The following is a 12,206-nucleotide window of genomic DNA, read 5'->3' on the forward strand; positions in this document are numbered from 1 at the left end:
CCAGACAAAGCAAAGTTCCACTCAAAAACATGAAAGACTGCAGCACGATACTAAAAATCACATTTCACTGTGACAATATGACAGGTAATATCTACACAAAATAACAAAAAAATTGATTTAAGAAGTAGAAAATACAGACATTTATAGGGAACATAGAGACACACTAAAAACACAGTTAATGCAATACCCATAATAATGTAAGAGTGACCAAATGAAACTATAAAGAAACAATATAATAAAAATGAGCTGATTTTGCCAATCATCCTTATATCCTAATAATTGATGTATTTTTAACTTGTAACAGTATACATGGAATCTAATAATACTAGTTGGTTTGTTTTTATGTTTAATAAGACACACATTACAAACAAAATGACCTTGACAAAATCAAAATGAAAAATAATAAAGCAACATTCTGTGCAGAAATTTGAAACATTCCATACGATATGTTTATAAATGGTAAAATAAGCCAAGCTAAAATTTTCTAAAATTTAATGATGATAAAATCATGAGACACAATAATGCATTGAGTATGCTAATGGTATTCAGCATAAGATAAAAATTAAATTTCTCTTATCAGTGAAAATGTGAAAGATTATAAATAACCTCATACCTTAAAATCTAAAGTAACCCAAAGTATGGCAGTCATAACACAATATAGCAAATAATAAAAATAAGAGATAATTTAATGAGTAAAGAAAAGTAGTAGACGAATAATCAAAATAATATTTGGAAAGTAAGACAAAAATTGATTTCGGTAAGAGTGCACAATTGTCAGGTGCTTGCCTTATATGCAATCTAATTGGTTTGATTTCCCCCGAAACACCAGGAGTAGTCAGAAATATGCTTGGAGCACCACTAGGTGTAACCCAAAGCCAGACAAACATAAGTTTGATAAAGCATCTTAAGAAAATGGGTAGAAAACACAAAATTATAATTGAGGAGGGACAAGTAATTATACAAAGGAAAAATATGAACTCATTAATTATTAAATTACAATAAGATTTTTGTACCTATGTATACATTTGAAAATCTGAATGAAACAGACAATTTTCTTAGGAAACAATTTGCTATATTATTGCTCAGAGTTTATAATATACTAAAGAGTTATTTTCCATATGGTTCCCAGGTACTATTGGGAGTGACCCCCAAGTAATGCTTAGTGTCATCCCCAAACAAAAATCCAATAAAAACAGCCTGTTTAAGATATTTTCAGTACAATTTCTTCAAATAGTCATCGTATATTAATATGATCCATATGCCACATAAGTTGTTATGTAGCATGAACACATTTCAATACTTTTATGAAATTATATATTAAACATTTGGTACAAATGTAAAGAAATTGACATGTCAACTTAATGAAAATTTCTATTTTTCCTGACTAGGTAGTTTAGAATACCAAAAAATATTCATTCCTTGTTTCTATATGTAAAAAAAAATTATAGTAACAGCTCTATTGAATGTGAGCAAAAAAGTGAAAAAGCAAGCTGTAAATAATATAAGAGAAGCACAAATTCTCCCACATATTAAAAGCACTATAATATTTCTATAGCAAAGCATATATAATTGCATGTAAAATAGATGGAGAATGGGAAAGAACAGAAATGAAAGAGATAGAAAAAAGTGTATATGAAAGTCTATATGTGAGAAATGTACATTCATTTCTCAGGGGCAAAATAAGGTTTAAATAAACGCTACTCGAAAAAATAATCATTAGAAATGACACACATAAATACTTCAAGCCTATAGTTGAATAAACACAATATGAATGATGCATAAAACTTAAAATATATTTAAAATTAAGTCAAGCAAGTGCTAGAAAAATTTTATTAAAATAAATTTAACTAGGAGCCAGAGAGATAGTAATGTGAGAAAGGTAGTTGCTCTGGATGTGAATGATCAAGCTTTGATCTCTGGAGCATCTAATATGGTCCCCAGTATGCAAGTAATTACTGCGTGTAGAGACAGAGACAAATTCAGAGCTCTGGGAGGTGCAGAATAAAGCAAAAAAAAAAACCCAAAAAGTAAATGTAATTAATTAATGATAAGATATTAGTACATTAAAGTATTCAATAATAAATTGAATAAAAATTTTAGATGGAATCCAATTCTAGATGCAACGAAAGAAAATAGCTATTAATTTGAGTATGTTAGTCAAAGTGTTTGACATGTTTAAAAATCATACAAAAATCTGGGAAAATATGATTTTACTAGGAGGTATCTAATTTTACATGGATAAAATAATAAAAATTATAATCATTCATTAAAAAATAACTTAATTTACATATAGTTAGTAAATAAAAGAAAATATTCATTATGTAAATTTTCGATAGCATAGTGGTAGGGCGCCTGCTTTTCACACTGCCGACCCGTGTTCGATTTCTCTGCCCCTCTCGGAGAGCCCGGCAAGCTCCCAAGAGTATTGCACCTGCACAGCAGAGCCTGGCAAGCTACCCATGGTGTATTGGATATCCCAAAAACAGTAACAACAAGTCTCACAATGAGAGACGTTACTGGTGCCCGCTGGAACAAATCGATGAGTAACGGAATGACAGTGACAGTGAATGACAGTGATATTGCACAAAATAACTTGGCTATAAATATCACTTTTATCATCATCATAATAATGATTAAGAAAAAAAATACAGATTTTAGAAGGACTTTAGAATTTAAATTAGACTTTAATAAAATTTATGAAATGATAATTAGAAAACAAATAAACTAATCAAATAAAAAATACAGATTCTTAAAAATAAATACAATTAAAATTGCAGATGTACTATAGAGATATTATTTAAAAATTGGAGTTTAACTTTCAGAATAGAGAGAAACTTGTGTTAGGTATAGATTTAATGTATTGCAAAGTTAAACATTATACAAATTCAGAAATTATTTACATTATACTTCATTCGAAAATCTTTTGTCCAAGATAGGGGTGTGTAATTTTTATTCTTTTCCTATATTGGACTCTCTTTTCTCTTCCATATTTCTTAAATATTTTTACTTCACAAAAGAATATTATGTGAAGCCATAGTTTTGATAGTAGGAAACATACTCAAGCATCATACCTACATCTAATATAAGTGGTTTAGAAATATGTAAAAGTTATACATAGAAAATCACAAGGAATGTGGGGGCTGGAGCCTTAGCAAAGCAGGTAGGGTGTTTGCCTTGCACGCGACCAACCCGGGTTCAATTCCCAGCATCCCATATGGCCCCCTGAGCACCACCAGGAGTAATTCCTGAGTGCAGAGCCAGGAGTAACCCCTGTGTATCGCCAGGTGTGACCCAAAAAGCGAAAAGTAAATAAATAAATAAAAAATCATAAGGCAAATTTCATACATGTTAGCAATTGAGAATGCTAGACTTCAGAGATAGAGAAGTTTTATATATTATTTATATAAGTTTTTCTAGATCTAAAATCATTTTATTTAAGTTACAAAAACAGAATAAATCCAAAATAAATAAATGAATCTTCACAGATGACCTAAAGATGAACAGCACAGCTTAAAATGTATGAGCAAGTATTCTTGAACCAAAGTTTGTTGGCGAGTAACAATACTAGTACTGTCACTTATTAATTGTTACAATCTTGTTCAAGTTACTGTACTGACTTAGTCTGTTTCCTTGAGTTTAAGTAGAGTTGTTTTACATAGAGCTATTGTGAAACTTAATTAAATTGTTATGTATGTGTAAAGCATTTGGACAGCGGTTGGCACAGAGTGAATGATATATAAATGCTTGTACAATAAAATGAGTTTTATTTATTTTGTCATATGTACTGAATCAAAGCAGAAATTCCTCCTTATACTTAATATCTATAATCAGCATGAACAAAATAGAAACCAAGAATAGGGCATACTGTCTTAATTTTAAAAGTAGGAACAAAACTAATGAGGATTAAGACAAATTAAGTAATAGCAACCTAGAGCCAGACCATCTGGTCCAATCAAGAAACAGCATTTGTATAACACATTAAAAATCAAGTGTCTTCTTGGTTTCTAACTAAATAGAAAAGATATATCTACCAATTCAATTCGGAACATAGTTTTGACACTAAAATATGAGGAATAGAGCTCTGAGAAAGTGATTAAAATGGACAAAATTATGTTAGGGTAACAAATGAATACCACATACCACCATTCATACAAATGTCATATAAAAGCTGAGAAGAAAAGTTTGGAACATAAGCATGAAATCTGTGCATATTGTGTTGTATGTTATGTACGTTTTGGCGTGGAATAGATAGTTTAGTCTGGACATAATTTGTTTATAGATTTTTTGAAACTGTATAGTATGCATTTAGAAGCAATACATGTATGCATGTATTTGTATATGTATTTATGTATAGGTATTACTTTTGTTTTCGTTTTCTATGGAATCAACAAAATAGACAAATAGAGGCCAGACATTAAAAAGAGAAAAAGGAAACATTAGCTACAGCAGGGGAAAGTTTAAGCAAAGATGAAAGGAATGCTTTTGAAACTCCATCACTTGAAAGGAAACGAAGAAATAGAAAAGGTATGGAGTGGTTAGAAGGATTCTGGGGAAAGCGCCCAGGGAGTGTAATGCTGGAATTCAATCTCAAAGAGCCAGTGGACTAGGGCAAGAGGCAGACATGAGGATGGCGGTACATCTGCATTCAATCAGTGCCTTTTTTTTCCCCCTGAATTCTGTTTCCCTTCTTTCTCTGAAATCACCCATCCAAAATCCCCGAGGCCATTGGAACATGTGTGCTTCCTCCTTACAAACTTCACTTTGCATCAGGAGACCTGTCCTTGTTAATTTAACACAAACCCTAAAGTGGACATAGAAAATACTTCCTAAACTTAGTTCTAGTACTTAATAATATCAACCTAAAAGTCTTGTCCTCAGTTGTGATATTTAGAACATGGCTAATTCAGTCATTTGTTAACCAGTGGAAAAGGTGAAAACAAAAAAAATAAATTGCAATATATATTATCTGATCTCATTCATGGTTGATAAGACCTCATTCAACACTCTTAATGCTTTCTTCATGTTTTTTTCACAACTATATTCATTGATAATCACTAATCATTAATTTTTGACAAAAAATCTGGTTTTCTGGTTTCTGTTTTCTTGATTCGACTGCCCACATTTTTTTCACCACCACTATTCAAATGTACATGTGGCATTCATGGTCCTGATGCAATAAATTTCTTTTAAATGACAAGCTCTTAAAATTTCTCTACCATATAGAATAATTTATATACTATATCATCAAAAATAACTATTTTTATGAAGGTCAGGTTTCTAAAATTAATTATACTTATTTCTGTGTAATTGTAATGACCCTCCCTATTCAAAAAATCCCAAAATTCTATGTAATATAAAATCTAGGGTACTGAAAGAAATTCCTCTGCAATCTGGTACAAACAATGATATTTACTTTCTTTACTACTAATCTGTATAGTTTTGGAAGTATTTACCACCACAATCAGGCAAGAGAAAGAAATCAAAGGGACCCAAATTAAAAAGAATTTAAAATACCACTGCAAACTAGCACTGTTTGTTAATGACATGATAATAAACATTAACTGCTTCACTAAAAAACTCTTAAAACAGTGAATGTATTCAAAAAGTCTCAAGGTACTAATGAATGCACAAAATCTGCTCTATTTTTATTTGGAGTGAATTAGAGGAGATATAAAAATGAGAACTCTGTTTAAAATAGTGTCCAAAAATGTCTAATACCTAAGGTATTAACATAATAAGCACCTCACTGTAGCACTGTCTTCCGGATGTTCATTGATTTGCCCGGGCAGGCACCAGTAAGGTCTCCATTGTGAGATTTGTTGTTACTGTTTTTGACATATCGAATACCCCATGGGTAGCTTGCCAGGTTTTGCCTTGCGGGCGGATACTCTTGGCAGCTTGCTGGGCTCTCCAAGAAAGACAGAGGAATTGAACCTGGGTTGACTGTGTGCAAGGCAAACACCCTACCCACTGTGCTGTGCTATCGCTCCAGCCCATTGACATAATAAAGGATATTGCAAACTTATGCATTGAAAACTAAATCACTGTTGAAAGGAATCGTAGAGTGCATTCAGGAACTGGAAAAATATTCCTTATTCATGATTTGGGAGAATTATCCAAAGTAGCCATTTTTATGAATATAATAATGTATATTTAGTGCAATTCCCATAAAAAATCCAATTATATTCTTTAAGGAATAAATTCTACTACAATTTGTTAGTGTCATAAAACTCCCTGAATCCCAAAGCTATCAAAGCAATTCTTTAAAAAAAAGGGGGGGGGAATATACTGCATCTCCTGACTTTCTAATATACTTTCTAATATACCACAAAGCTACAGCAATCAAAACTGCATTCTAGATTCTGGTTATTGTGAGTTGTGCTGCAGTGGACATGCAGTGAACATAGATGTGCAGATGGCATTTCTGCTGTGTGTGTTTGGACCCCCACTGTATATTTCTAGAAGTGGTATTACTGTAGGTTTTTGAGGAATATCCATACTGTTTCCTAAAAAAGGCTGAACCAAGAAGCATTCCCACCAGGAACAAAGGAGAGTTCTTTGTCCCCGCAGAGGCTCCAGCTCTGGTTGTTCTTATTTTTTTGAATATGTGCCAATCTCTATGGTATGAGATGATATCTGATTTTTTTTTTTAGTTGCATCTTCCTGATCATTAGTGATATAAAACATTCTTTTACATGCCTTTTGGGCATTTCAATTTCTTCCTTGAAGAAGTTTCTGTTATATCTTCACCCCATTTTTTGATGGTGTTGGATATTTTTTCCTTGTAAAGTTTCCCTAGTGCCTTATATATCTTCGATATTAACTCTTTATCAGATAAGGATTGGGTAAATATCTTTTTCTATTTTGTGAACTGGCTTTGTTTCTTGATCATTGCAGCACTATTCACAGTAGCCAGAATCTGGAAACACCTTGAGTGCACAAGGTGTGCACTTTATCTAATCATGATAGATGATTAGATAAAGAAATTATGGCACTGTAGCACTGCCATCCCATTATTGATTTGCTCGAGTGGGCACCAGTAATGTCTCCATTGTTAAGACTTGCTGTTTTTTTTTTTTTTTTTTTTTGCTTTTTGGGTCACACCCAGCGATGCTCAGGGGTTACTCCTGGCTTTGCACTCAGGAACTACTCCTGGCGGTGCTTGGGGGACCATATGGGATGCCGGGGATTGAACCCGGGTCGGCCGCGTGTAAGGCAAACGCCCTACCCGCTGTGCTATCGCTCCGGCCCCAACTTGCTACTGTTTTTGGCATATCGAAATGCCACGGGTAGCTTGTGAGGCTCTGCCTTGTGAGCGGGGTCCTCTTGGTAGCTTGCTAGGTTCTCCAAAAGGTACGGAAGAATCGAACGTGGCTCGACCACATTCAAGGCAAATGGCCTACCCCCTGTGCTATGACTCCAGCCTACACATGGCACACCTACACAATAGAATATTACACAGCAATTCAAGAAAATTATGTCATGAATTTTTCTTATAAATGGGTGGATATGGAGAAATGATAAGTAAGATAAATCAGAAGAAGAGAGGCAGATATAGAATGACTACACTCATTTGTGGGATATAAAAAAAAGTAGTATAAAACTAATATCCAAGGTCATGAAAAACAGGTACCTGGAGGACTGGTCAATGGTTAAAAGTTTGACAAAAGTGTGTGTTGGGCAAAGGGCGGTTAGGATAGAGAAGGGACCATTATGATAACAACACTTAGAAATGATCACTCTGGACAAGAAATGAGTGTTGGAAGTTGGTAAAGGGATATACATAATAAAGGGATATACTGATACTTTCAATATATGCATTTCATACCGTAATGCCCCCAAAGAAAGAGAGACAGAAACAGACAGACCAAAGCAGACACAGAGAGAGACAGAGAGAGGAAGAGAGAGAGAGAGAGAGAGAGAGAGAGAGAGAGAGAGAAGTTCCTGTCATTGAGGCAGGAGGGAAACTGGGGACAATGGTGGTGGGAAATGTACACTGGCGAAGGGACTTAGAATATTATATGACTGAACTCCCCGACCAAAATAAATACCCTGCATCCTACTAGAATAAAGACACACTCAAATAATTAAATAGAACTGAAACATCAGAGGTAAATCCTCAGCAGTATGAATGGATAATCTATGTAAGTGGAGTAGAATACATGAAGTAGAACAAAGAATATTTATGCAAGGAATGCTTTTTTGGATAACTTAAGAGTTACATGCAAAAATATTAAACTGAATTCATACCTCTGACCATGCTCAAAAGTTGATTCAAAATAAATTAAAGCCACAATATATAGATCAAAATCCATAAAACATATTGAGGAATATATAGACTGATCTACTCAAAAATAGATACACATCTCAGCGTTATCTCAACAGTTTCACTTTATTAGTAAAGCAAATAAAAGCAAAATGCACAAATAAAATGAAATGTACTCTAAAAACTTAATCTGAAAAAAGAAACACTTGGATAGACATTATGGGACTGGAGAAATAAATACAAGGGGTACATCATTTGCCTTGCAAACAGCTGACCAGAGTTTGACCCTCAGCCTCTCACACAGTCTGCCAAAATGAGTCAGGAGGAGCCCTGAACCCTGCCTGGTATGATTAGGAAAACACAAAGAGCACATACTCAATTAATGAAAGAAATAGACACACACCACAGATCAGATACAAGATATATGAAGTGCTCACAAAATTTCAGTAGAAAACAAGTGATTCCACAACAAATGAGGAAAGATGAATAGATACTCCTCCTAAAAAACATTTAGATGTACGGTAGGCATATGGAAAAGTATTTATTGAAACACAGCATCAGAGAAATGAAAACGTTTGATATATTATACCATACAAGTATATACTGGATATATCAATAATATGGGAATTATCTAGTGTTGGTGGTGGTATGGTAGAAAAAGAACTCTAACTCACTGCTGGTAAAAATAACATCTGGTCTAGTCTTTGTGAAAATCTGTAGGTTAAATACTCAAAAAATATTAATATAGTTTCCATATGACCCCAACTTCAACTTTTGGCATCTACCCTCAAAGAAGTAACATCAGTTTAAAAAGATACATGCACATCTATGTTCATTGCAGTGCTAAGTATAACTTCAAGGATGTGACAATAACTCAAATATCCAATGAGGTGAATATATAGAGAAACTGATACAAAACATAATGAAATACTATTCAACTTTGTGAAAAATATAAAATCTTCTAGATCAATGCAACTTGGATAGAATTGAAGGATGAAGCACTATGTGAAATGAATCAGGGAGAAATAGAAATATCAGACAATCTCAGTCATCTGGCACAGAGAGAAGTATAAAGGAAATAGTATCAAATGATGCCAAGCCATGCCCTTGGAATCTGAAATTTAGATTACCAACTAGTGGGGGAGGGGGAGAACGTGCTGAAAGGGACAAGTTAGGTGGATTAGAAATAATATAGGGACAGTAGTGGAGGGTCTCAGTAAGTTTGGTGTGGTGATGATATGCAGGAAATTTGTACATCAAAAATATAAATGTTGGAACAGAACGAGGTAACCTAAACTAAAATAAAAAATAAAAACATAAAAAGAATATGCTATACTTCATTCCTCCTTATAAAATAATCTACTGTGTTTACTGTGTTTCAAATACTTTGGTGAAGACCTTTACTTCATAAGGAACAAAAGCATTTTAAACCTCTTATTGTCAATTCTTTATAGCAATTAATTGAGTCTTAACTATTTTATAATCACTAACTTAGGTGTTTATAAATTGAATTCATAATATTTATATTATGTGTATGATTAGTTATGTTGATTAATAATGACATTAAACAACTACTATTTACTCTATAACTACAGTTCATTCTCTGATCAAACAATGAGATCAACTCTTGATTCAAATAATGTGCCATTTTCTCTTATTGCATTTTCAATTACACAATTTTCAATAACACAATTCATACACATATTGCTTCACAGTTTCTTCTCATTTTTCTCACTGGCATGCAATGCCACTTATATTTTATTATTTTTATATTCTCTACCTTAGATTAAGATGCTAATTACATGAAGTCTAAGGCTTTAATTTGCTTAATTCAATTATATATTCAAATACCTATAATTTCACAAAATATTAAATAAGTAGCTCTCCACATATTTTATCAAATGCTATCCCTAAGTGTTAAGAATTCTTAAGTATTTTACCAGTTCCTTAAAAGATATTTAACAAGCTCTATTAATTCAAACAAATAGTATAAGACAAGTTTAAATTAGGAACAAACTGGGAACACATTCTGGATACTCTTAATGAGCCTTGAAGTAAGTTAGGTAACAGCTTTAATTCTTTTGAGCCACTCTAGTTTTATTTAATGTATTACAAGTTCAGTGGTTAAACTGTTCCTTAGTGGAAGGAAGCTGAAACAACTCTATTAGACTAATGACAAGGGCTGATTTGATTTTTTTTTTTCTTCCTTAAAACTGAGAACAAATTAGGTCATAGTGATGGATTAGATCCAAACACAGTGCCTTGGTTTGACATAGAGGAAATTTTCTAGTCCAAAATTACTTGAAGGAGAAAACTTGTGATCATATTTAGAGTTTGATGCGTATGGGGGAAAAATAGAAAAGAAATTAGATGAGTCCCTTAGAAAAGCTAATCAGAGAAATCCATTTTTTTCTAGGGTTTATAAATCAGGTTTATTTTAAGAACAGAAAAGGCAGATATTTTGCAGTCATTGAGCAAGCCGTGAATACACAGGTCCCACGACCTCTCTGGAGCGTTTGCAACTTTGCACAAATCTTGTCATTATAAAGAAGTATCTTTGACTCCTATTAAGCTCAATAGAACTCGACTTACTGCCTCAGAGCAAATTGATGGCATAGCATTGCATTCTGCACTGATCAGTAAAACGTATGCTGACAAACTGCCCTAGCTAGGTCTGTTTTTCTTTCAAATGGCTTCAGATTTCAGTAGGTCATGTGCTGTTGGAGCAGACCAAACAAGGTTTCAAACCTAGTTCTGCTAAGGAATAGGAAACCTGGGACTCATGGGAAGTTCACCTGGAGTTCCTCATCTGAGCAAGCAACTCTATTAAATGTTCTGGAATTGTTTTCCAGCAGTTTTGTCAATGTGAGCAGACAAGCACGCCGCTAGCTTTTCTGGAAAGGACAGTGTGATCAAAAAAGGTTCAGAGGAGTTTGAAATCTCCCTGATGCTGGCAAACATCGTCTCTCAGACCTGGTAAAAAGTAATTCTTGGAGGGTGCTACCTGGAATTATGTATGTCCTGGAGGACTGACTGGAAATTTGACCAGTTTTTAACTCTTAACAGAGCGTATATTCTAATGCCTCTCTGATGCATAGCTTTGCTTCTGGAGAAAAAGATTTCTTTATCTCTGCTATAAGTCAAATTGAAAGATTTTTCTTTCCCTCTGCCAGCAGTGTAGACATCTTTCCATTAGCAAATTCTCATCTCCTTGGTTTTATGCTCATTTATCCAAACACAGACAGCAAATTTCAAGTGATTACCAGCATTATTATTATCATGAACTACCTTTATAAAATTCAAAATAATGCTCTCTTTCCATCTGTACTCTTTATTCTGATTTTCTACTCTGAATTCTAAAACAAACAAAACTAAACTCCAAAATTTAATCAATATTTAGGACCAGAGCTGTAATACAGTGGGTAGGTCAATTGCCTTGCATCCAGCCTGCCCAGGTTGGTTTCCTGGCATTACACATGGTGCCCTGAACCGTCAGGAGTGATCCTTGTGCTCAGCGCCAAGCGTAAGCCCTGAACACCATGGAATAAGTCCCCCATCCCCCTGCCCAAAAGAATTGCTTTGTAACTTCTTAAAATTCAAATGTAAGAAGAGGACAGATACATAGTACTGGGGTTAAAGTGCTTACCTTGCATGTGGCTGACACCAGTTCCATCTCAAGCACTACATTGTGTCCTGAGCAGCACTAGTTCAGAACTTGTGGTGACCCAATCCTTACCACCCAAACAGGAAGTTGCTTTGAGCCAAAGAAATGGTACAGGGTTAGGCAGTTACATTGCATTTGGCCTGTTCCAAATTGACCCAAAGCATCTCATAGAAATCTCTAAGCATAGCTTGGAATAACCCCTGTGCACAAAGGCAGAGTAGCCTCTTGAGCATCACTCTGGATGAGGTCCAAATCTCCCTCCACATACATACACAC

Source organism: Sorex araneus, chromosome 4 (assembly GCF_027595985.1).
Source record: "Sorex araneus isolate mSorAra2 chromosome 4, mSorAra2.pri, whole genome shotgun sequence".
NCBI lineage: Eukaryota > Metazoa > Chordata > Mammalia > Eulipotyphla > Soricidae > Sorex > Sorex araneus.